We start from the raw sequence: 24,486 nt of genomic DNA, 5'->3' as shown, positions 1-24,486 counted from the left end.
ATGGACATTTAGGCTCTTTCCATAATTTGGCTATTGTTGAGAGTGCTGTTATAAACATTGGGGTACAAGTGCCCCTATGCATCAGTACTCCTGTATCCCTTGGGTAAATTCCTAGCAGTGCTACTGCTGGGTCATAGGGTAGGTCTATTTTTAATTTTCTGAGGACCCTCCACACTATTTTCCAGAGCGGCTGCACCAATTTGCATTCCCACCAAAAGTGCAAGAGGGTTCCCGTTTCTCCGCATCCTCTCCAGCATCTATAGTCTCCTGATTTGTTCATTTTGGCCATTCTGACTGGCGCTTTTCAAGTTTTTAAAGAGGACATCTCACCCTAGAAATCCTGGGATTGAAAAGAAGGTTACATGCTGACTTTTGAATCCATGACTGTGGCCTAGGAGTCCACCTGGGTTGATCCTGGAGACCTGGGTTCACACCTGACACTGGAGATGAGATGTAGATAATGTCAACCAAAGCATGTAGACTTCGGCGTTTAACACAATGGGGATGTAGCATGGTTTCAAAGGAAAGTTGTCGACTTTTTAAAGCTGGGAATTCAGTCTTTTGGATGTTATAAAGAGTTTTACTGCTAAAAACATGCCATAGAGTCAACAAATTATAAAAGTTTAGAAGACCCATTGCAAGGAGATAGGTGGGATCAAATGGTTAAAAAAATCATGAAATAACTGAAGGCTGAGAAGAAACCATTACGTTTGGAAGAGACAGTGACTTGCAATCCTTGAGATAAAGAATTTAAAGATTACAGAGAGAGCACACACTAGATTGAAAAGGTTGTTGAGTGATAACGTGCTATCACTACCCCACATTTTGCTGAATTCCTGGGGGTAATTCTAGTCTGAAAATAATTCCATTAGTGGCATGGGCTTCCTCCACCAAGGTCAGTGGTGTTCGTAGGTCTATTCATAGATGCAAACTGAAAACAACATTGTACCACTGGGACTCAGAGGAGAAAAATAAGGTCCAGCCAAACCAGACTGAATAATAGGCTGAAGAATAGAAATAAGACCATTCTTTTGAGAATAAAGTTCTAGAAGACATGTAAACAAATTGTGCTCTTCACGTGTACAAATGCACTGCCTCTGCTCTGAGGTTTAACTTTTCCTCTGAGCCTTTAATTCAAGGTCTTAACATTACAATGTGCTTCAAAATGGGTTATTAGGGAGAACATAGTGTTAGGGTCATGGGAATTTTTTTTTTTTGGAACCAACTCAATTGTTTGAGTTCCATAGGAAACTTTATGTACCATTCTTAAAAAAAACAAACAAACCCCCCCCCAAAAAACCCCACTTTTTAAAAATTATTTCTCTCTCTGCCTCTGTCTGTCCCTTCCTGCCTTTCTCCCTGTCTTTGTTTATAGTATATTTTTCCTTTCTTCTGGGTAGGATAAATTTAAAATGGAACATATAGGCTGGAGAAAGCCTGTTTATATTTGAATTTTAGCTAGCTACCTGGTGCTGTTTGACCTTGAACAGTTGGTTTAATGGCTGATAAAAATCTCTGTTTTCTCACTTGTAAAGTGGAGGTCAGATATTCCTTGCCTCCAATGTTTTGAGGATTAAATAAGATTCATATGTGAAATTCTTAGTGCACTGCCTCTCATGTAAGAACTGAATTTGTATATGTTACTGTCTACAGACTCACTCTTACTCTCTTTTTTGATAATTGTTTTGACCATTATCTTTCTGGATAAAGATTGTCTTTTACTCTCAGCTTTGACTTGTCAAAGTATCTCACTTTATGGGTATAAAAGAATTTGTGTAAGGTTGGAGAGAGAGAGATTCTTAAGTAGGCACTGTGGAGTTAACAATAATTTATGGGTAATAATATCCAAATGACTCCAGGGATAATGCTGTTTTGGGTGGGGAAAAAACAACTTGGACGAGCTTTGCTCGTCTGTCTGTAATGCCACCTTTCTCTCCTCCAAACTCTGCAAAAGTTACTCAACTGGCTTTGGGATCATGAAAATATATGTGAGAACTATCATGTATTAGAAGCCAAATATGCATTAGAAGATATGTTTTTTTTTTTTAATTAATTTTATAACATACTCACTTTCCCCCAACCCTGTGAGTTGTATATAACCCTACTGGTTATGTATAATTAGCTTCCTTTTCTGAATAAGAAATTGTCACTTAAAGGGTTTCTTACCCAAAGTTACTGAGTTAGAAACTGGAGTCTTGAGATATTTGACTGCCAAGTCTCTGCTTTATCTACTTCAAATATTGTACTGTCAGTGTTGTTGGTTTGTACTATTATTATCATTATTGTAATAATTATTATTGCTGTTGTTGAAGGTGGTGATGATTCATATTGGTTGTACCAGTATTACTTTTGTCACCATAAGGTTGACAGGTACTTCTTCAAGAAATTAAATATTTCCATATCAACTGGTTCAACTGACAGGAAAAATAGGTGGTCATATCACTGTAAACAGTATTTAAAAATCCACAAAGAGGGCACCTGGGTGGCTCAGTTGGTCTGAGCGTCTGACTTTTAATTTCAGCTCAGGTCATGATCTCACACTTCCTGAGATGGAGAACAGTGTCGTGGTCTAAACTGATAGTATGGATTCTGTCTCTGCTTGGGATTCTCTCTCTCTCTCTCTCTCTCTCCCCCTCTTCCTCTCTCTCTCCCTCTCTCTCTGTCCCTCCCATGCTCACACATGCACACGAATGAATGTGCATGCTCTCACTCTCTCTCTTCCTCTCTCTCTCTCTCCCTCTCAAAGTAAATGGACGTAAAAAATCCACAAAGAAAACAGGGGTAGGAGAAATAGTTTTTAGTTTATCAAGACATTACATAAAATATTTGTAATAATGTCTCCTCTTAAAAAAGTATAAAAAGAAAAAAAATATTTGTGTAGAACTTATCCTCTCCTACACAAAGAAATGGTCCTAACAACCTTCCAATGACATTTCAGTCTTTCATTCAATATTTTTTGAGAAATATGTATGTGTTATTGCCCTGCTGGCTCCTGTCCTTGCCAACACTGTGCTTTGAAACAAGACCAACCCACCCACGTCCCACTCAGTCAGCATCAGTGCAATGGCACATGGGCCCTTAAGGACATCTAAGTGCACATCCAAGACACATGTGTTTTATTTATTCCCTGTCCCCAACTTCTCTAGCCCTTACTGATTTCTACAACCAGGCAACTCCTGAGTCCTTGCCTTGTTTTCATTACTCACTACTCACTGATTCTCCTTGCAACCAAAGTCTACATTTGAATTATCTGATTTTACAACTGATGTTCCTTTTGACAGGGAAAACACCTTAGGCCTTTCTGGCCATGACTGGTCAAAAAAAAATTAGCCCAGTGCTGGACCCTTGAACACCTCCCTTAGAATACCACGTGTAGCTGTATAACAGATGCCCAGGTTAAGCTTAGACTTGGTGCCCCATGCTGCCCTCACCTCCTAAATGCCTAAGGGAGAATTAGAAAGCTGTCTCAGTTGACAAAATATTTGTGAATAGCTCAAAAGTGAGTGAAGATATTTCTAATAGTGTTTTCATGTCAGTTCAACCAAAATCACAGCAGGTGGTTTGTTGTGCTGAAGCAGTACAAATATTAATTGTGTGTACGTGTGTGTGCTCTGCTTCAATTTTTACTCCTTGAAAACCCAAAGACTAAATGGACCTCTCTAAAAACATAATTTTTGTTCCTTTACTCTTTTCTACAATTATATATTAATTATAGGTGTTTGTTTGTTTCCAGTTGTAAACATCCAGTCCTCTCTATTGTTTAGTAGACAGGGTCTGAAAGAATGCTTACTTCTTATAAGTTAAAGAGGGCTCACATGTTATTTCCATTTCTCACTTACTGTCTGTCATATTTCTCAGGCCCCAAAGTCTGGGGTTGTGATGAATTGTGGTTTGTCATACTCAACAGGTAGAAGCCAAATAAATCACAAGTACAAGAGTCTGATGATTAGAAATGAAGTTGTCCTACACCTACATAAAACTCAGTTTATGCTCCTTTTCTATGTAGAGCTATTTCAACATGAATTTTGGACACTGGCTCTGGCAGTTGATAATCTTAAAATAGGAGTTCTCAAATGGATGGCCAAAATCTATGGGATGACGGTAAAATGTTGTTTTCCCATTATATCACAGGAACAGGCTTCGAGCCAATTTTTATTTGAGATATCAATAGAAAAGCTGACCCTGAAGGCTAGATAATGTGGTGATCTCTGCAAGTTATAAAGTGAAAGTATAAATAAATGGTGAAATTAAAAGGTGCCCAGTATTCAAAGACAAAGAAGTTCAAGGCAGTAACAAGCTTCACAGAGAGAGTGATGACGGATATCAAATGGTTCAGCAAGTTCCAGGAACATGATGGCTGAGAAGAGGCCATTGATTTTGGTGAGCAAAGGGTCATTTGTGATCTTTGAGAAAGGTATTTCAAGGTTGTGGTAGGAAAAGATAAACAATTGCAAGTGATTGCAGAAAGATTGCATACCATCTGTACTCATAGCTTTGCTGAACTCCTGGTAGGGTAAGAAATAATTGCATTAGTAGGGCTACTTTGAATGCCAAGGCCTGTGGTATATATGGATCTATTCATAAACCTGAACAGAAAACATCCCATAGAGATGAAAGAGACATAATGGTCAGCCATGCCATCATGGCTATGCAATTAATAATATCATTTTGAACCTAAAAGCACACACACACACAACCCCACAAATTATACATAATTTGTCATTGAGGAGAAGTTCAGCCTTTTCTCAGGGGAATTTTAATCAAGTGCTTAGCATTTCAAGGCACTTTGAATAGATATTATTGAAAACAATGAGCTTGAAAGAAAAGTATGGATAGAACAGCTTAAGTATACTGTTCAGGAAATGATGTCCCTGTCTTGTTTTCTCTGTACTGGTCTTTTTCTCTTCCCATTTATCACTTTATATCTCTCTGTGTGCCTCTTAGCAAAGACACACAGTGGAAGTCTGAAGGCCCTGGAGATAGCTTGCATGGCTCTGAACACCAAGTTCACTACTTCCTAGCCAGGTAACATTGGGTAAGCTTCTAATATCTCTAAGCCTTGGTTTTTCTGCACCTGTGAAATAAAATAACAAGTGTTCTTACCTCATAGGGTGTTGTAAGCTCCTAAATGACTAAATCTATGTACAATGTATATAAAAGTTTGGGGCACCTGGATGGCTCATTGGTTGAGCGTCTGATTTTGGCTCAAGTAATAATCTCACGATTCGTGAGTTCAAGCCCCGTGTCAGGCTCTGTGCTGACGGCTTGGAGCCTGCTTCGGATTCTGTGTCTCCCCCTCTCTCTCTGCCCTGCTCATGCTCTTTCTCTCTCTCTCTCAAAAATACATAAACATTAAAAAAATTAAAAAATGTATATTGGTTTGCCTGACATAAATTCAGGACCCAGTGATGGTCCCTTGAACCGCACCAAAATTCACAGTAAAACCACACATGCGTGACAAGTGCAGGTGGCCAAGTAGGAACCACTATAACATTTTGCGCTTTTTTTTGTAGTTATTATTATAATTGGTCCAATCTTTTAGGAAGGTGAGATTAGACCTGGAATTTCTGAATTATACTTACTCTTTTATTCCCTGGTTCATCCAATCATTTTTTGAGTATCTCTTTTGTTCCTCTGTGATAGGCATTAACTCATCTTTTTGGTACAGTGTCCCTCATATTTCCCAAGCAGAGCTCACTGCCAAGTTATAATGACCCATAAATGACTTGTCTGTGCCTCAGTTTCTTCCAAAGTAAGGGTCATAATAGTAGATTCTTTCTGCAATTATTGTGAAGACTAAATATGTAATACATGTGAGGTGCCTGGCAGAGGTGCCCAGTCATAGTGAGTATTTGTTACATCAAATCTATTTATTAGTGCTATTATTCTTTGCTATCATTATCCTAAATGACTAAAACAAAATGTGACAAGAGCTAGTGAATACATATGCATAAAGAATCAAGCAAATTAACAGGCAGAAACAATTAATTCAGGCTCAAACATTTGAGAAATATTTCTCAGGTAATGGTATCTTTGGACTGGGATTTTAACAACGAGAAGCAATTTTCCTGATGGGAAAGGGTATTTCGGGGTTGGTAATAAGCAAGAACAAAAAAATGAAGGATAGATCATGAAAGATCTGGAAGATAGAGAGACACTTGATGATTTGAAATAATTTTATAATCTTACTAATCCATGGTGCGTAGCCCAGTGTCTGACATATAGTTGTTGGATGGATGAATAGATGGATGGAGGGAGGGACAGATGGAGGGAAGGGAAGGGCAGGTGGAGGGATGGAGGAAGAGATGAATGGGGGATGGATGGATGGATGGATGGATGAACTTTACACTGGCCTCAGCCTCCTTTTCATTGATGGTTACTGGAGGCAAATCTGAGATGACTTTTTTGTACCTCAAACTGGGTTAAACATCCCTTCCTAAGGCTTCCTGCACTTTGCTCAAAAGGGCCACATATAATCGATGAGCAAACTTGATCCTACAACCCTCAAGAGGCAACTGTGTGAAGAGTGCCTTTGAATTTGTGGTAATACTACAGACCTCAAGATTCCCATAATGAATCTGGCTGTCAAATTTTAGAGGTTGCCAGAACTAATGGGAGAAGAGAATCCTCACTTGCAAGGAGCCTCACCTAAGTGTTTTCTACCTTCTGGGAGTCAGCCAAACACTGACAGTATAAAACTATGGATTCAGATCCCTGTCCTTTGGTGTTGCTTCTAGCCTTAAACTGCCTCCTCCATTTACGAAGGCCGTCAAGGGAAGAGCCCTGGCTTTGATACATTTTGGAGCATAAGCCCTTAAATGCCTTGCACGATGGACAATGCTAAATGCTTCAGTTGGGTACATTTTTTTCCCTTCTTGTTTCTCTCCCCTTTTGATTTTTTTTTAAACTGCCTGTTGGATGTTTGGTGCCAAGTTAAAAAAAAATCAATAAGCCCAAACATTACAGCAGCAAGTTTAATATAGCTTACCTTCCTGGAACAGGCCTCAGGGAAAGCGAGAAGCATCACGTTAAAACGGTGCTGAGCTCACATCTCAAAAGATGCCTGGGATGGAAGGGACTAGCTCAGCAAGATTTTGATACCTTCAGATGCAAATGAGACAGCCCCTGCAGGACCAGGCTTGGTGTAAGAGCATATTGAGATATTGTGGGGAAATGATTCTCCAATAAGCTCCAATGGCCATCCTGGGAGAAGAAAGATGGCACAGAATGCAGGCAGCTCATAACGTCAGAGTCACTGGAGGCCAGCTGGAAGGTTAAAGACAGATCCTGTGGCTGGAGTCCTGTGAAGACCTGTCCTGCCACAGAGAACAAACTGCCACAGGTTTTACAACACCACAGTTCACTTTACGAGTAACACACCATCATCTGAGTTTCTGCTTTTCTTTCCTTCTTTTGAAGAACGTAGAATTAGAGGGCCAAATATGTTGGCCATTTTGAATAAGGAAGAACAATAACGACTCCGTTCATCCATTCATTGCTTAAACAAATATTGACCGAAAGCCAATATTGTGGTCGCTTTTACTACCATGTGCTGGAGACCCGATGGTGAGCAAACCCAGCTCTGGTGCTGCCTTCACAGGCCTTGTGGTCCGGTTTGGAAGAAAGTGAGTGATCAGGTGATCATCCAACTCAGTGCGACATTACAACTGTGATAAAGAGATAAGGAGGATTGCGGTCAACATTTGTTTAGTATTTACTCCATCACGCTCTTAATAGGCATCATCTTACTTAAATCTCACAAAGACACTTGCACTTGATGTGTTCATACACACCGTAAGTCCGTAAGTCCGTACAAAATGCAGAATTCATTGCAGCCAACCTTTCAACCTAGGTGTTGAAAAGTGCAGACATCATTGACATTGTTGCCTTTCATTCCTGTGCTCCTCACAGTTGCTCTGTATCTCAGCAGCAAATCTGACTATGTGCAAATCATGATTCGCTGATTCTGACTATGTGTTGCTGGGGATGCAACCTCCCACTTCTTGACTGGTCCCGGCCCTTTTGGCCCTCACAAGCTAACAGAGACAGTGTCTAGCATCTGGGGAAGGAGGTGAACAAAAATCAAGCAAAGAAACCATTGCTCTTGGTTATTCCATCTGAGTCTCTGGGTCTCCGCTGAATAGAAATTAAATAGGTGTGACTTAAACACTATGACCATCATGTTTTCAAAATCCTATCACTTTAGCCCACGAGTGATTATTAATTTTTATTAAAAGGGTATGTAGATATCTGATTTATTCTGCAACAGGATATTTACACAGTTTGAAAAGAGAAAACACTTTGTAAATAGGAAGCTCCATCACTGCACTGATTAGCTTGTCCAGCACTCTGTGCAATGGGTGTTTAACAAGTCATATTATAAATCATCTTCTGAAATGTTAATTAAGTGGTAAAACATTTGCTGACAGTTAAAAGTTACCAAGAATTTAATTATAACCTTGCGGACGCCATTTCCAGTTAATTATATACCCTTCTTATATTCTTGATAAACCACGAAATGCATGCTGTTAATGATCAATTGGTATTAAATTAGCTGGAATTAGTTTTTATTAAATCTAAATTAGATTTTTATTTGCGATACAATAAAATAGTGCACCCAGCCCTTGCCACTATGATTTGGGATATTTCTGTAGAGAGCGATTACCAGATGTCTAATTGGGCAATTAATAGATACAGTTTCCAAATTAACATAATTGGGGGACCTAAAAAGAAAACAAAATGACTATTCAGCCAGCAGACCATCTTTTTTGCATCCTGCCATTCAGTCAGGGATGTCAACCAACCCCTCGTTCTTTCGGAAAATTGTGCTTCCCAGAGCTGGCTTCCCACCAAAAAGGGTCATTGTGACCCTAAAGTGAACAGCGTCAAAGTGTTCGAACATAGAGACAGCAACTGCCAAGGCCACCCGGACAGGCACCTTTACCATAACAGGCATTTTTGTTTTGTTTTGCTTTCAGGGTGGGGGGCTGCATCCGTGGGCAGGTACAGGGAGCCTGCACGGGGCTTTCAGGACCGTGGAGATAACCAGCTAGATAATGGGGTGTTTACACAGCTGACAGGAGTCCAAATGCACAAGCTCATCTCTTTCCCAAAACAATTTGCCAGATGAGTTTAGTTTGATGTTCCAAAGCTTTTTCATTTTACCATTTAATATACCACAGAAGAGATCAAGACTTAACCTCTCAATTTTTGCCATCTACTTAAATCCCTTCATAATTGCTTTCCCAACATGTTCGGCGCATAGTTTCAAACTGTGTCCTCCACCATCTGTGTTCTTTTAAGGGATGTTTCTGCCCCGTACATGTAAGTAGGCTCTCTTCAGATCCAATCTGTAATAAGGAACGTCGGCTGCTCTGATCACTCTGGGTACCCAGGCTTCACTTTGATTTTGTTGGTCCAACAGTTTTCTTAAACTCAGGATATTATGTTAATAACAATAACATGAAGATCAATAAATAAACAAAGATTGGTGAGAATTACTGAAAACAAAAAGTATAAACTCTATATATTTTATTTTATATATATTTTAAAAAGAAAGAGAATTCACACTAATGAGTTGCATACAGTTTATAAAGAGGTACTGAGGAGTACGTCATTGTCCATTAGTACTCAGACCTCATAAGGACACCCTGCCATTCACTTCTTCCAGGGGCACTGGTGAAATCCTGGGAAGGATGGACTATTACACATCAGTGCTGCTTTTATTGTTAGTACTTTGCTCTTACCTGCTTCCCAACTATATATTGGTCTACCCCCTCCTGCACTCATTCAATGGATCTGTGTTTTCAATCACTTCTCCCTTTCAGAGCTCATTCATTCATTGAGCAAACAGACATGAAGTCACTACCCTGCTCAGCTGTTCATCTAGACACTGGAATACAGAAGTAGATAAGGCTGATCACCATTCCTGTACTCATGCGGTGCCATCCGAGCGGGAGAAACAGACTGAAAGGATAAATATATGTAATTATAAATTGTCATAAGTGTTACACAAGGCCAGAAGTGAGAGCTATATGAAAAATAACAAGGAAGTCTTCTTTAATTAGGTGGATAAGAAAGGGGTGTTTGAAGACAGGTGATTTAAGTTGAAGAAAGTGTGCCGGGGGGCAGGAGGAACACGGTTCAGAGGCCTCGGGGTAGAAAGGAGCTTGGTTTTTGAAGAAACCTAAGTTAACTGGAAGAACAAGGTGATGGTGGCATGGTGAGAAAGGGCAAGGTGGACCAGTCGAGAATTGGGAGGAAACAGAAAGTGGCAGACAACACAGGTGACTGGGGAGCATGAAAGGAGGTGGATCGCTGGAGAAATTCGAAGTTAAGCAACTGAATGACTTGGTATGTCAGTGGAGAATGCACAGGAAGAGGGCCAGAGATGGTGAAGCAGACAGGAGGTTGTTTGAGTTCTCCAGACAAGAGAGATGCTGGCCTGGAGTGAGGGATGGGTGGTGGAAGTGGGGGGAGGGGGAGGGGACAACTGGAGACACATTAAGGTGGAACTAAAAGGATGGACTAGATATGGGGCTGAGGCTAGAGAAGACTCAAGAAGGCTCCTAGGATCTGGCTTGAGCAACTGACTTGATTTGTTCACTTAACACGTATTCCTTGAGCACTTAGGATAAGCCACATGTTGGCTATTAGGAAGGTGGACCTGACAGCAAATGTGTCATGTTCTTGCAGAGCTAACGTCCCTCGAGTGGGGAGTTGACAAGCTAATTGCAAAGAATTCCTTCGCTTTCCAGTCATTCAGGAACTGGTTTTTGGAGTATAGAACTTTCATCAGCTACAATTCTGACACAATTGGCTTTGGCAACGATTGTGACTTGCTCTCATCCAATATGAATTTAGTTTCCTCCAAAATGACTGCTTCTCTCCTGCAGGTAGAGGGAGGATTTCAGAGGCTTATGTGGCACTGTCATATTACAAATGATTACTAGGTTAGGGTCACCTCTATGAGTGTGATTGGGGTGGTACCATCAAATAACTTCCACTCCCCCCCCCCCAAACTGCTAAAGCCACACATAAGACTCTTCATTTGGGGCCTCACTGATGATCTATCATATAAGGACTTCACAATGGATTCTACATTTTTGTTTTAAATAGTTTCTTCCTAATTAATTCAGTGATATGGACTGCCTATATAAAATCTAGAAAATTAAAAAAAAAAAAAACCTGAAAAGAAGCGTGATCACTTATGATCCCAATCAAGGTTTTGTAAAATAGTTTTAGAATTCTGATGCATTCTTTATATGCATATTTCAAGGAAGTTTTGATTCTAAAAAAAATCAGTTTGAATCTAACAATAACAAAATTTGTTTTTAAGATATCTTTCATAGATACAACTTTAATTCTCTGGATGTGTAAGATCTTTTCAGTGGATCACTATCATAAGTATAATTTCCATAAAGGTCTTTATTCATGAACTTCTTATGTTCATTTTTGCGTGTATCCTGGAAGTAGAATTAATGGGTCAAAAGGTAGGAGTGTTTTAAAGGCACATGATACATATTGCTAAAATGTTCCTAAAAGGGTTGTGCTAATTAACACTCCCTAGTGAAACGGAGAAAGGAAGTTAAGCCAAACACTTTCAAGCATCATTTTCTCTTCTGTCCTGTCTTTTAAATTTCTCATGTGTGTTAATTAGATGGGTGAAAAACCGCCTCTCATTTTTGCAATTGCCTCCTTTTTTAATTTTTATTAGAGAGTTTGAAAATCCTCCCCTCACCCCGCAATTGCCTGTTAATGATTTCAAATTCCTCTTTTGTGGATTGTTTTCTTTATGTCCTTTACTTCTCTATTAGGGGCTTAGTTTTAGTTTTTCTTTCCTTATTTATTTATATGAAAGCTTTATATATGTGGCATCACAGAGTTCTTTTCTCATTTACTGGCTTTTTCCTTCCTAGCCTCACCCCTGGTGAAGAGGAGTATGTTTAAATGTCCTGGCACATTGATATCTATAACAATGATCAATGTAAGCAAGAGAAAGTTTTCTTTTTTTCAATAAATTAATCTACTCTAAAAAACTCTGAAAGTTAAAAGTCTATCCCGCCAAGAACAGGAGGGAAGCACGTGCAGTAATATGACGTGGATCCCAGGATGGGATTCAGGACGACACTGCACTGCTCTGGGGCACACCCTCTCCGTCACTGACGATGGAGGGAGGCAGGTGGAATACACAAGCACTGGATATTTGCAGGAGGAACAAAACCAGGCAACTGAGTTTGACACCTGACACAGAGTTTCTGGAGATTAAATGATCTTGTGATATACCTGTGGTTCCTAAGCATCCTGATGCTGTTGCTTAATTTTGGCATGTATGTGCACAATGACCCAGTTAGCTTGCAAATGACCGAGAATGACCCCTCCACTGGGGGTGCTAGAGGACTCTTAGCAGATCTGGATTGTATATGGAGTATCCGCAAGAGGAAAATCAGACTGCGCCTGTGCACAGTAGCTAACGTCAAGCATGCATAATATCATGCAGAGTTCACAGGAAACACCACTTATTCCCAGAACCCCACATGAATATTTTGTGCCCAAATTATAACCACCCTTAAGAACTGGAGCCCCCATATCTGCCCTGGGTGACTCAGAACCTCTGAGTGCACTTCCTCTTCTGGAGTGTGCGCTTTCCACTTGGCAATAAAGCTCCCTCTGCTGTACTTTACTCTGACTCATCTTTGAATGCTTCCTTGGGCAAAGTCAAGAACCTGGTACCTGCTGGTGGTTAATGACTCAAACACCAAGAACTCCCCCCACTCTCCAGTATCAGGAGGGCACTATTAGGGTTGAGGCCAGGGCTTGCAAGGATCCAGAGAATATGGCCTCAGGAACTGTACCTCTCCGAAACCAATGAAAAGCAGTAAGAATTCAAATAAGCAAACACAGTCAACAAAATGCACACACACACATAAACTAAGAGCTATTAACATGTCTTTTAAAGACTAAGTCATTTAATGACTAGCCACCAGCAGTCAGTGTTTTTTCCAGGAATAGGCAAAGCTATTCCTTGGTGCCCATACAGGTTCCTTTTTGTCCAAAATCAAGCGAACAACATTGAGTGTAGATTGCTTTTTTTCTTTCTATCTCCAGAAATGTTGCCTTTAGCTGAGTCTAACTAACAGGTAAAGTCAGTTGTCAGGATTCCTCTGGTTTCCTTTATATACCTATCTGTCTGTCTGTCTGTCTTTCTGTCAACTTATCGATATATCTGTTGGTTTATCTTTGATAGCTAATTTTATCTGCTAACTTGACTGGGCCATGTGGTCCAGATATCTGGTTAAACATCGTTCTGGATATGTCTCTGAGGGGGTTTCTAGAAGGGATTACCATTTGATTAAGTAGACAGAGTAAACCAAGTTGATCTCCCTAATATGGATGGGCCTCATCCAATCCTTGAAGGCCTAAATAGAACAAAAAGTCTGAGTAAGGGAGAACTTACTCTCTCAGCCTATCTTCAAGCTGGGACATTGGCCTTCTTCAACCCTTCAGTTATAATTTACACCATCAGGTCTCCTAGATCTCAGGCCTTCAGACCCAGACTGCTATGGACATGTCATTCTGTTTTGTTGATGATCTATTTATGAAGGTATGTGCTTTGAGTGTTTATGCTCCAGGTGTGGTATCATTTAGATGCAACAAAATGCCATTTTTGCAATATTTCCACAGAGTGAATCCTGACCCTTGTGAGGGTAATTGGCCATTGCAGTGTGGCAGGCTGGGGCCACTGAACACAGCCACCTAAACTCATGTTACCCTGAGTCACATGATTCCTACTACGCCCACCATACAATTTAAATGTAGAGTTCTTCCTGTAAGGTGTAACAGTTTTCTATTATTGCTGTAATACACTATGACAAACATGATGGCTTCAAACAACACAAATTTATTATTCTACAGTTTTGTAGGGTAGACGTCTGACATAGATCTAGCTGGTATAAAAGCAAGGTGTCAGCAAGGCAGTGTCCTTCTGGAGGCTGTAAGAAAGAATCTGTTTCCTTTGACTTTTCCAGCTTCTAGAAGCTTCTCACATTCTTTGGCTCATGGCTCTCTTCCTGCATCTTCAAAGACAGCTATGTTACATCCCTCTGACAATTCCATAGTCTCATCTCCCCCTGAGCACAGCCAGCAAAGGCTTTCCACTTATAAGAGCTCTGTGATAGTTTGGACCCACATGCATGACGTTGGACGACCTCTCTCTCTCAAAGTCCTTAACCACATCTGCAGAGTCCCTTTTGCTATGTAAGGTAACATATTCACGGTTTCCTGGAATTGGGATGTGGACATCTTGTGGGGCAGGAATGTTTTGTTCTGCCTACTGGTCTTAGTTCAGGCAAAATGCCACAGACTGGGTGGCTTATAAACAATGGAAATTTACTTCTCACAGTTCTGAAGGCTGAAAGTCCGAGATCAGGGTGCCAGTATGGTCAGGTTTTGTTGAGGGTCCTCTTCTGGGTTGCAGATTGCTGACTTCTCCTTAGACCCTCACATGACAGAGAGCAGAGAGAGAGGAGCAGCAAGCTCTCAAGTGATCCTTTAGAGGGCACTAATCCCATTCATGAGGGTTCCACCCCCATTACTTCATCCAATCCTAAGTACCTCCCCAAAGCCCTAGCTCCCAATACCATCACATTGTGGGGTGTGGTTTCAATGTGTGAATTTTGGAGAGACACAAACATTCAGTCTGTAACACTACCACAGGAGGTGAAGTCCATTAAGAAGGAAAAAAGAGGCATTCTATATTTAAGGTAGATTCGTGGTGTAAGGTCATCAAGTTTTGGACCTGAGCAAGACTTATGATCTCCTAAGATCTCATGTACTGGAGTACTAAATTATATAGAAGAAAAATCATAGACTTGATTTAAATCTGAAACTCCTTTCTGTGTGGCCTTAGAAGAATGGCCCCAACTCCATGAGTGACACCTCAAAGAATGGCACCACTCCAGTCCTCCTTAGAGTGGGGTAATAAGCCTGCTTATGGAAAACTCCTAGTATAGTAGGAGTCTAGAAAATATGAAGCAGTTCCTCACTCAGTCAAGAGACTTCCATTCTCCTCTGAACTTCCCTGGACTATAGGCCAGTCTGATGCTACATTTCTGCATATACCCTTATGCCCTCCCTAATTTCCTAGAGAAGGGATAACATTGAGGATTTAGATTACCCTGACCCAATGACTCAAATCTGCACATACCCTGAAATCAAGGTTTATTTAGGCTTCTGCCTATCCAAAATCTCAAAATTGCCATGTCCAAAATCAAACTCATGATTCTTCCCAAACTACCTGCCCAACCTGGTCTCCTTCTGGGACCTACTAAGACTCCTATCACAGCTAATGGCACTGGCAGTTACGTTTATCTCTCATAGGCCATCTGCCTCCTACATAATTGTGGAATTCTTCCACTTATTCAGTACCCTCCTGGTCTGAGCAGCAATCCTCACCTGTTACCTTTGGTGGCCACCTAAATGGTGTCTCCACACTACCTCTCACTCTTGTCAATCCATTTTCCAGAAAAAATCCAGAATGATTTTTTTTCAAAATAACGACCTAGTTGTGTCATCTCCTCTGATTAAAAACAAAATTCAATACCTCTTCATGTTGGCTGGCCACGCTTGATCTGGGCATGCCCTGGAGTCACCTTCAGTGAGCATCCCTTCATTCAGTGCCTTCAGCCATACAGAATGTGGTGTGTAGCTCACAGAATGCCCCGTGTCCCTGCTAAGAGAAGCTGTTTGCGCACCTCTGTCTAACGTCCTCCTCCACTACCCTCATCCTCTGCCAACTGTCTTTATCTAAGGGGCACAACTTTGTCCTTCAGGTTTTGATATCTGGAAAGTCTCCTTATTGAAGTCTTCTTCAAACCCCTAAGCAGGATCAGATTTTGTTGTCCTTCATGCAGTCTGTGATTGTGTTCTCATGCGGGTGAGGCAATCTGTCTGCTTAGGATTGTATCTTCTGTACATAATACAGGTGTGGCAGGCAGAGGCCCTCACATCTGTGTTACTATGTATTGTTTGCATAATAGATGCATGAAATCTATAGTTTCAACTAAAGTTGCCCTATTTCACCTTCACATATATTATTGCATATATATAGTACTGCAGAAGCTTAGTAATTTGCTTCCTTTTGCACAGGCTTCTCTCTCTCTCTCTCTCTCTCTCTCTCTCTCTCTCTCTCTCCCCACAGTGCCACTAGAATGCACTCTCAAATGCAAAAATCTGATGATGCTACTATGCATATATTGGGTATGGTTTCCCATCACCTATCGAGAGTATCCTAATATCCCTTGGCTTCATTGATAGCATTGCCTACCTGACTGTCCTCCTTTCTCCTCCATATACCCATAATTGTGGCCAATCTGAGCTGGTCACTGTTGCTGGGATTTGATGCTGTACCTCTCAATCTCACCTTTCCCTCTGCTGCCTTAGTTGCCTTTCTTTCCCGCTCTGCATGCCCCTGGCGTACCCACAGGCTGAGCCCACAAACCGACTCTGCTAGTAGTCTGTTTTCATCTTCCCCAGTTGGTCATCCTCTTTCCAGCCCACAAATTCTCACATCTCTCTCCACCACTCACACAGGGCAGCAGGATTAGAGCTGTAACATTCACACGTCTCATTCATGCAGATCTTCCAGCCAGTTAAGACATGTTCACCGAGCTTCTAGAGCTTCTATTATATAGCAGGCACTATGGATATAAGGAAAGATGCACATAATTCCTGCCCTCAAGGAGCCTACACTTTAGCAAGCAATAGATAGGCAAGTAGTAACTGAACATAGTCTTCAAAGTATTACGATCAGCCCAAATTTTCTATAAACCCTAGAAGAAAAAACTCACTCATATCTTTGACATCTCTCTCACTTATGTATACCTTAGTGAAGAAGTGTTGTCCAAATAATAATCAAACCCTCAGGGGCTTGTGGTAAGAAATGTGACTCTCTCTGTGTCTAAATGCAACAAGATGTAGCAAAGACCATAGCATTTTATAAGGTCCTGCATTTTAGAAGTATTTCTGCATCAAGAATGGAGCCAGACTCAGTCCCTGCAGGCCCATTCCATATCTGTCATTAATAGCCAAATAACTACACTCTTTACTCAGAATAATGAGCAGCGATGTTGACTGCCATCCTAACACGACAGCCAAAACCATTCTGAGAGGCATTGTGAAAATACTGCCCTAATGCAGTGTTGTCTTAATCAGATACTTCTTTATCGATTACTTATGGTTAAAAAAAAATGATGTTTGTATAACTGCCCCTAAGGAGAGGTGTTAGCCGTGGCAGCTTGATTATGCTTTTGTCCAAGTCAACCGTGATGACCCAGATCCTGCTGGAATCATATTTAGAGAAAGAATGCAAAAATATGATTGACAAATTTGATCATATATATGCACTTCAAAATATTAAATAAGTTTTTGCAAGGCAAAAATGAGAAAAACTATTTACAGCAAATGTGAGAGATGAGACAGTATATTTATTTCTTATATTTTCTAAATATTTGCCTCCCTAACTTTGATTCTCCTGTTTCATCTACCGAGACTGCTCTCTCCACACTGTTTCTGAGGCAGGCACATGGCATCCTCAGCTCATCCCCCACCATGTCCACACCAGTCTTCTCAAGCTCATTATAGCCTGCACTGTAATATCTTGTGAATTCAAAACAGGCAATGGTCAGGTCCTTCCCTGCTCTCTGTCCCACAACATGCTTGCTGTAGGTGTGTGTCTAATGAAGAAAGATTTCACGCCACTTGGTTAGAAAATTAATAACTAAGTTGTAAAAGAAGAGAAGATATCAATACTCCCCACAATATATAACACAATATCATGGTAAACATTGGAAATACAATATTTAAAGTTATTAATAAAAATTTTAATGGAAACACACTTATCACTACTAAATAAACATGGTCTAAAATGAAAATGCCAAATGCTGTAGAACTCGTGGTAAAACTGGGGTGGATCACCACTGCAGTAGCATGATGATGTGTATAGAGTTTTATTTATGCTAGGGAAGCAGTTGGAAATGAATTAGTGAATTGTGGTGTATCAATTCAATAGAAAACTCCACAACAATTACAAATGATAGCTATGAAGACTATTCTCACATGAAACTGTTTATGAAACTGTATATTTCATAATACACAAGAGTTGTAAAGAAGACAGAAACAGTTTGATTTTGGATATCACACTATGGGTGAATTTTTAATATGTTTTATGTTTATTATTGTGTTGTACTGCTTTAAGAGCATAAAAATTGATCATCTCTTTTAGGGCTATGTTCTAAAGTTCCATATTAAACTACAAATGATCTCTAACAATTTCATTTTTGCATGGTACTGTGACTCAACACAGTTTTTTAATTTTGAAAATATCCCTTTCACCTCCTCACATAAATACTGTATGTATGTGGTTATGAATCTGTGTGACTATGACTAGTTTATTGTATTTACATAAAGAATAAGAAGTTACAGGTGGATTCCAATAAAGATGGGAGATTGAAGATTTACATAGATTTTCTTTCCTTCTCCAAATCCAATTAAAATGACAATAAAGGGTTTCTTTAAAAGGCATAAATAAGAAACAGAGAAAGAAATATGTGACAACCTCCACAAAATTTTGGAAGGTGGAAAGCAGGTGGATAAATACTAATAGGCTTGATAGTACTGAGAAAAGTATCAAGCTGGTAATAGGGAAAATTGAGAGGTAACCCAAGTTCGACCAAGTAGACCAAGCTAATGGATCAGGATTAGACAACATGTTTGAAAGTAAAGGTGAAGACAGTGCTTTTAAGGGGTAGGACCACTGTTAAACGTGTGCTTGAGAAACAATTGGATTTCCAGATTGCTTCCCCCACCCTGCTGGGCAACTTTCTCTCCCACATGACAGCATAAGATTTGAGTTTTATTCTCTATAGAATACAAAGCAAAGGGTCTTCTGTGTAAAATAAGGAACCTTATAAAATATAAGAACTTATAAAGTAAATGAGTATGTTTGCCTTTTAGAGCCAGCACCCAGCGCCTGGGGTGAAATTTTGGAAGGTGAGGTGGACCCAGAAGGAAGGGAAAACAGCCAACTCGTGAAAACTGGGTAAGAGGTCCTTTGGATAGGGAAGCACTGGGGAGGTATTTTTTGGGAGACAGAAATCACAGGCCTTTGTGAGTGATTGGTTGCAGAGGAGGAATAGAGAGGAGTAAGTCAAGGACAATCCCCAGAGCACTGGATGACTTCTGTATGGTCTCTCCCTTTTTCTCTCTCCTTCCCCCTAATTATTTTAATTGTCTCAACATTTTTGTGATAAGCCCTGGTAGCTCAACTCTTTGGAAAGGAAGTAGAAAAAGCCTGCCTCTGCAATCATTTCCCCATCCTGCCTCTACTCCAAGCTCCATAGCAGGGGTGGGTTTTAAGGAGAGAGTAGGGAGAGAGAGAGTAGACTATCATTTTGGATGAAGTGCTCTTAAACCAGTTGGTAGGAGCTTTATTGGACACGTAAATGCAAAATTATGGCTTTATCTGTGCAAAGTAGCCATTCCTACTATGTGCTATCTGGAGCAATGATTCCCTTTGTCTTTGCTCGTCAAGTCATTTGGAGAATAACAACTCACCCTAGCATCAAACCTGCCCCCAGTATACTTCTCCATCTGTGTTGTGGATAGTTCCTCTTGGATAATATTGTTGAAGGGCACAGGGAGAGAGAAAGATCAAGTGAATTCTTGCTTGCCTTAATCTGGGCAACACTTCTTTTAAGTGGCATTTACTGGTATTTGACAGTAGAATGAGACACATTTTAATGTCATGTAACCTTTTAAAAACACCATTTTCTATATTTTTATACGTCTTTCAGTAATTGCAGATGGAATCAAGAAATGAAGACACTGACCTTAACGATGGCTGAGTATGGCACCTGGACTCAGTTTAGCCATCACAAAGATAACAGATCTTTACTGTGACCAGTTTCTGGAAGCCACATGCAATTGAGCCTTAAACAAAGAGAAAAGATCCCTTTTCATTGTGGCCAGGGAACAACTGCAGAATATCTGCATGGCTAATGCTGCCACATCTGTTTTTAGGAGAACAGCTGGTAGCTCGATGGCTTTCTTTCTTTAAAACGAAAAAAAGTGCCTCTTGCTCTGAAGTTTTAGCAGGAAGTTGCTGCTTCGAGTCATGTCACATATTTTACGGTGCTAAACTTTGCCGTAGGAGTTGAGAAACAAAAATGAAAGAAAATTGATGCACTATATGAACTGGTGGCAGTGAACGGAAAGTAATGGGTGGGCATAAAACTCAGCATCTACTGAGAGTGAAGTGTGCGCAGTCCCCATTGACATTCGGAACTTGAACATTAGAACCATTTCAGATGCCTGGAGGAACAATAACGCTCAGCACAGGGTTTATCGGTGGTGGTATGATGTGATCATGGGTTTCTGGTGCAGTTTCAGGGGAATGGAGTGTGGAAGAGAATGAACTCAGATGAAAAGGTTTTGACTCTGAAAGAAGATCAGAAATGATGTGACAGATTCCTCAGAAATGAGAAACAAAAGTCAGCTACGATACTTTCCACATGGTCACAGGCATGAATGTGACAACATGTATCTGCCTTTAATAGTAAGAGGAGAAATAACTGTTCCATGGTTTCAAAGGGAGACAGTACACCTGAGGAATTAATTAAAAAGTATCAATATAATTTACATGTAAAGAGTGTTTACAAATAATTAAGAAAACATCCTAATGATACATAAAGAACTGACAGAAATACTGAACACTATACAAGAGGAAATCCACCACTAAATAAACATTTAAAAGGTTTGGCCTGAGTAATAAACAAAGACTGCTAAGTAGAACAACCATGAGTTATCACTTTGCATCTGTTATTTTGATAGAAAATGATAACACAAAACGTGTGTTGGAATGGCCATGCTTTTGTATTGCTGATGGCAATTAATTTTTATAAATCTCTTTTTGGGAGGAATTTGTCAAGAGCTATAAATACATTCCTATGTGGTAATCAACATCTGGGAGTCCTTCCTGGATTTAATAATCCAAAATGCAGGAGGAGGTGCATGAATGAAAATTGCTAATTTATGTGTGTGTTTATTGCTTTTAAAGTTTAAAGTTGGAGGCAGCCTTAATATCCAACACAGAACAGGTTAAATAAATGGTGACATATCCATTGCCTAGACAAATTACTGAACATTCTAATGCTGACAACTTTGTAGCAACATGAAAAGTATTCATAATATCTAATTAGGTAGAAAATAAATAAAAATATTTAATGGGAACTATACTGTGATTACAGACTTAAAAAATAATAGCTAAGATTTATACAGTATTCTTTATTGCCAGCCAATTTATTGAGCACTTTGCATTGACTATCCTACTGAATCTTCATAACAGCCCCATGAGGTTTGTTAGCATCCCATTTACAGAGGAGCCAACTTTGACTTGGAGGGATTAAGTAATTTGCCTAAGGTGACAGAGGGAGAAAGGAGACTTAGGTATTCTCGTCTTAGCTCTGGAGTTCTTAACCAATACTCCGTATCACCTTTCTGTGAGAAAAGAAGAAAGAACTGTACAAGAACATGAAAAAAATTAAAATAACTATATTCAACTGGTGGAACTGTCACCCAAATTTCCTAGGTATTAGATCTTCATTCTAGCAATACACATCATTCTTTAAAATCCATATTTCTGATGAAAAGAAGATGCAACCAAATGATTGCACTAAATGGACATTAGGAAGGGAAATGGCATCTTGGTCTCATTCATTCTTCCCCAAGTGTTGGGGGAAAAGAAACTCTAGCCGTCAGTTTCAACCATATGTTACAGTGCAGAGGGATGTGCAGCTAGCTACCCTACTGCAGGGATCTCAATTTCAGTACTCTGACCTTGTTTTAAAAACAGTTTATTCATTTTTGAGAGAGAGAGAGAGAGAGAGAGAGAGAAAGAAAGAAAGGGAGTGGGGGAAGGGCAGAGAGAGAGGGAGACACAGAATCCAAAGCAGGCTCCAGGCTCTGAGCTGTCAGCACAGAGCCCAATGTGGGGCTTGAACCCATGAATCGCAAGATCATTAATTGAACTGAAGTTGGATGCTTAACAAACTGAGCCACCCAGGCACCCCAACACTATGAAATTTTGAATTGGAAAATTCCAATTTGTGGGGATGTCCTAGCCTGTGACTTGTAGGATGTCTAGTAGCACACAAGCCTCTATCCATTAAATATCAGTAAATATCAGTAGCACGCTCCCTCCAATTTGTAACAACCAAAAATACCTCCAGACTTTGCCAAATGTCTCCTTGGGGGTAAAACTGTCCCTGACTGAGAAGCACTGCCCTAGGTATTCATTACCTTTCACTTAGCCTCTATGGTCTCCACATGGACTTTTGATATTAGTATAGTTAACTAGAGTGGTTTTCCTATTGAAAAGAGGACATCCAATCAGTTAACACAAAGATAACCCTTAGAACAAGGATATTTCTGTTTCTTAATGAAAGTTGACCACCTGACATTTATATGGATCAATTAGCCTAATGGGAATTTCTCACTTTTAGGTTCATTCTTCAGAGACAGTATGGCACACTACACAGCACTTGGAACCTGGCATCAGGTGAACCATGTTTTTGCATTTACTAGGTGGAAGTAGTCTTCTTTGAACCTCAATTTTATCATCTCAAAATGAGAATGAAAATAGCAACTTTGATGGATTATAGGATTAGAAAACAAAGTATGCAAAATCCTTAAGAAATTTTAGGGTAACCCCAATGAGTTTACAAGGTGGAATGGGAAGGACACAGAGATATATAAACATAAAGGCCATTCTGGGTGAGAGGGTCTGAGGATTTCCCTGCTTCAGATTAGGTCAGCTTTTCCCAGCAGATGTTTCCTTAGCTATCTCCCAGTACCTCTCTCAGCATTACACTCATAATGGTTTAAGTGACTTTCCATCAAGACTCGAGGTTTCAAGGGCAAGGACTCTTGTTGCAACATCTCTAGTATCTGGCACTATGTCTGGCTTACATTAGGCACTGAAAAAAATTTTTTTAGAATAATCAAGTGATGGGGCACCTGGGTAGCTCAGTCAGTTGCATGTCTGACTCTTGATTTCAGCTCAGGTCATTCAGGTCATGATCTCACGGTCTGTGGGATCAAGTCCCGCGAAGGGCTCTGCGCTGGCAGTGCAGAGCCTGCTTGGGATTCTCTCTCTTTGTGTCTTTCTCTCTCTGTCTCTGTCTCTCTCTCTCTCTGTCCCCCTCCTTCTCTCTCTGTCTCAAAATAAATAAATAAACTTAAAAAAAAGAATTAGAATAATCAAGTGAAGACATAACTGTTGAATGTACAGGGTATGGTAAAAAGAAGAGAGGCGAGAGTAATTAATTCTACTAAATAAGGGGCAGAAAATGCAGTCAAGAAAAAGGTTACATTTGTGTTGTGTCTTGAAATATGAGCAGAATTTCTTCAGGCAGAACGAAATATGAAGAATGTTCCAGGCAACAGAGAGTACATGCAATGGCCTGAGTGTGGAAAGTCTGCGTCCCATGTTAAATGGTTTGGAATTCAACCTGAAAACCACAGAGGAACTCGCTGAGAGGTTTAACGTAGAACTGTCACTCTCAAATTCATAAATGCTACCATGCAGTCTCTGATTATTTTTTTATAAAGAGTTTTTAAATATAGAAAAGATCAAGCATATATAAGAGTAGGAGGAATAATATAATAAACCCCCACGTATCCATCACTTAGTTTCAAAATACATTAGCTCATAGCAATCTTTACCTCATTTATATCCCTACCCACCTTCCCTACCCTAATTAACTTTGAAGCAGGTTCCAGACAATTTATTTCATGTGTAAATATCTTATTATGTATCTCTAAAAGTAAAGAACTATGACTTCAGCACAACCATAATACCATTATCAAACTCTTCTCCCCTCCTCCCTCTCTCTCTCTCTCTCTCTCCCTCCATCATTCACTATCTTCTTTCTTCTTCTATTTCTGTCTCTTTCTCCAATTCTTCAATTTATTTGATGAAGAAACCAAATCCTTTTGTCATACAGAATTTGCCACATTCTAGATTTTGTTGATTTTATCGCTATGATGTCGTTGAACATTTTCTACATTTCTCTAAGTTGGAAGTTAGATCCAGAAGCTTGATGAGATTCAGATTTGGTTTTTACTTATTTTATATATATAATATAAATATATATTTTTTACAAGACAACTTCACAGGGAATATTCTACAAAGAGAAATTGTTCCTTATAGACTACTGAGATACAGTTTATACAGGAAAGGCTTTATTCCTTTCCTTTATTTACCAATATGCAGAATAAATCGATAGGTTCCCTAACATCATCCAAAAGTAATCAAAGTGTTGTGTATCTTAAATATAATTACAACCTCAAGGACGAACCTAAGTTTATTTGGTATATTTCATTCCACTGCAGTTATTATCCTTATTGTCTTTGACTAGTGGAGTCAATTTG

This window comes from Panthera uncia (genome assembly GCF_023721935.1).
Source record: "Panthera uncia isolate 11264 chromosome E2 unlocalized genomic scaffold, Puncia_PCG_1.0 HiC_scaffold_20, whole genome shotgun sequence".
Lineage (NCBI taxonomy): Eukaryota > Metazoa > Chordata > Mammalia > Carnivora > Felidae > Panthera > Panthera uncia.
This window is presented reverse-complemented; position numbering follows the sequence as displayed.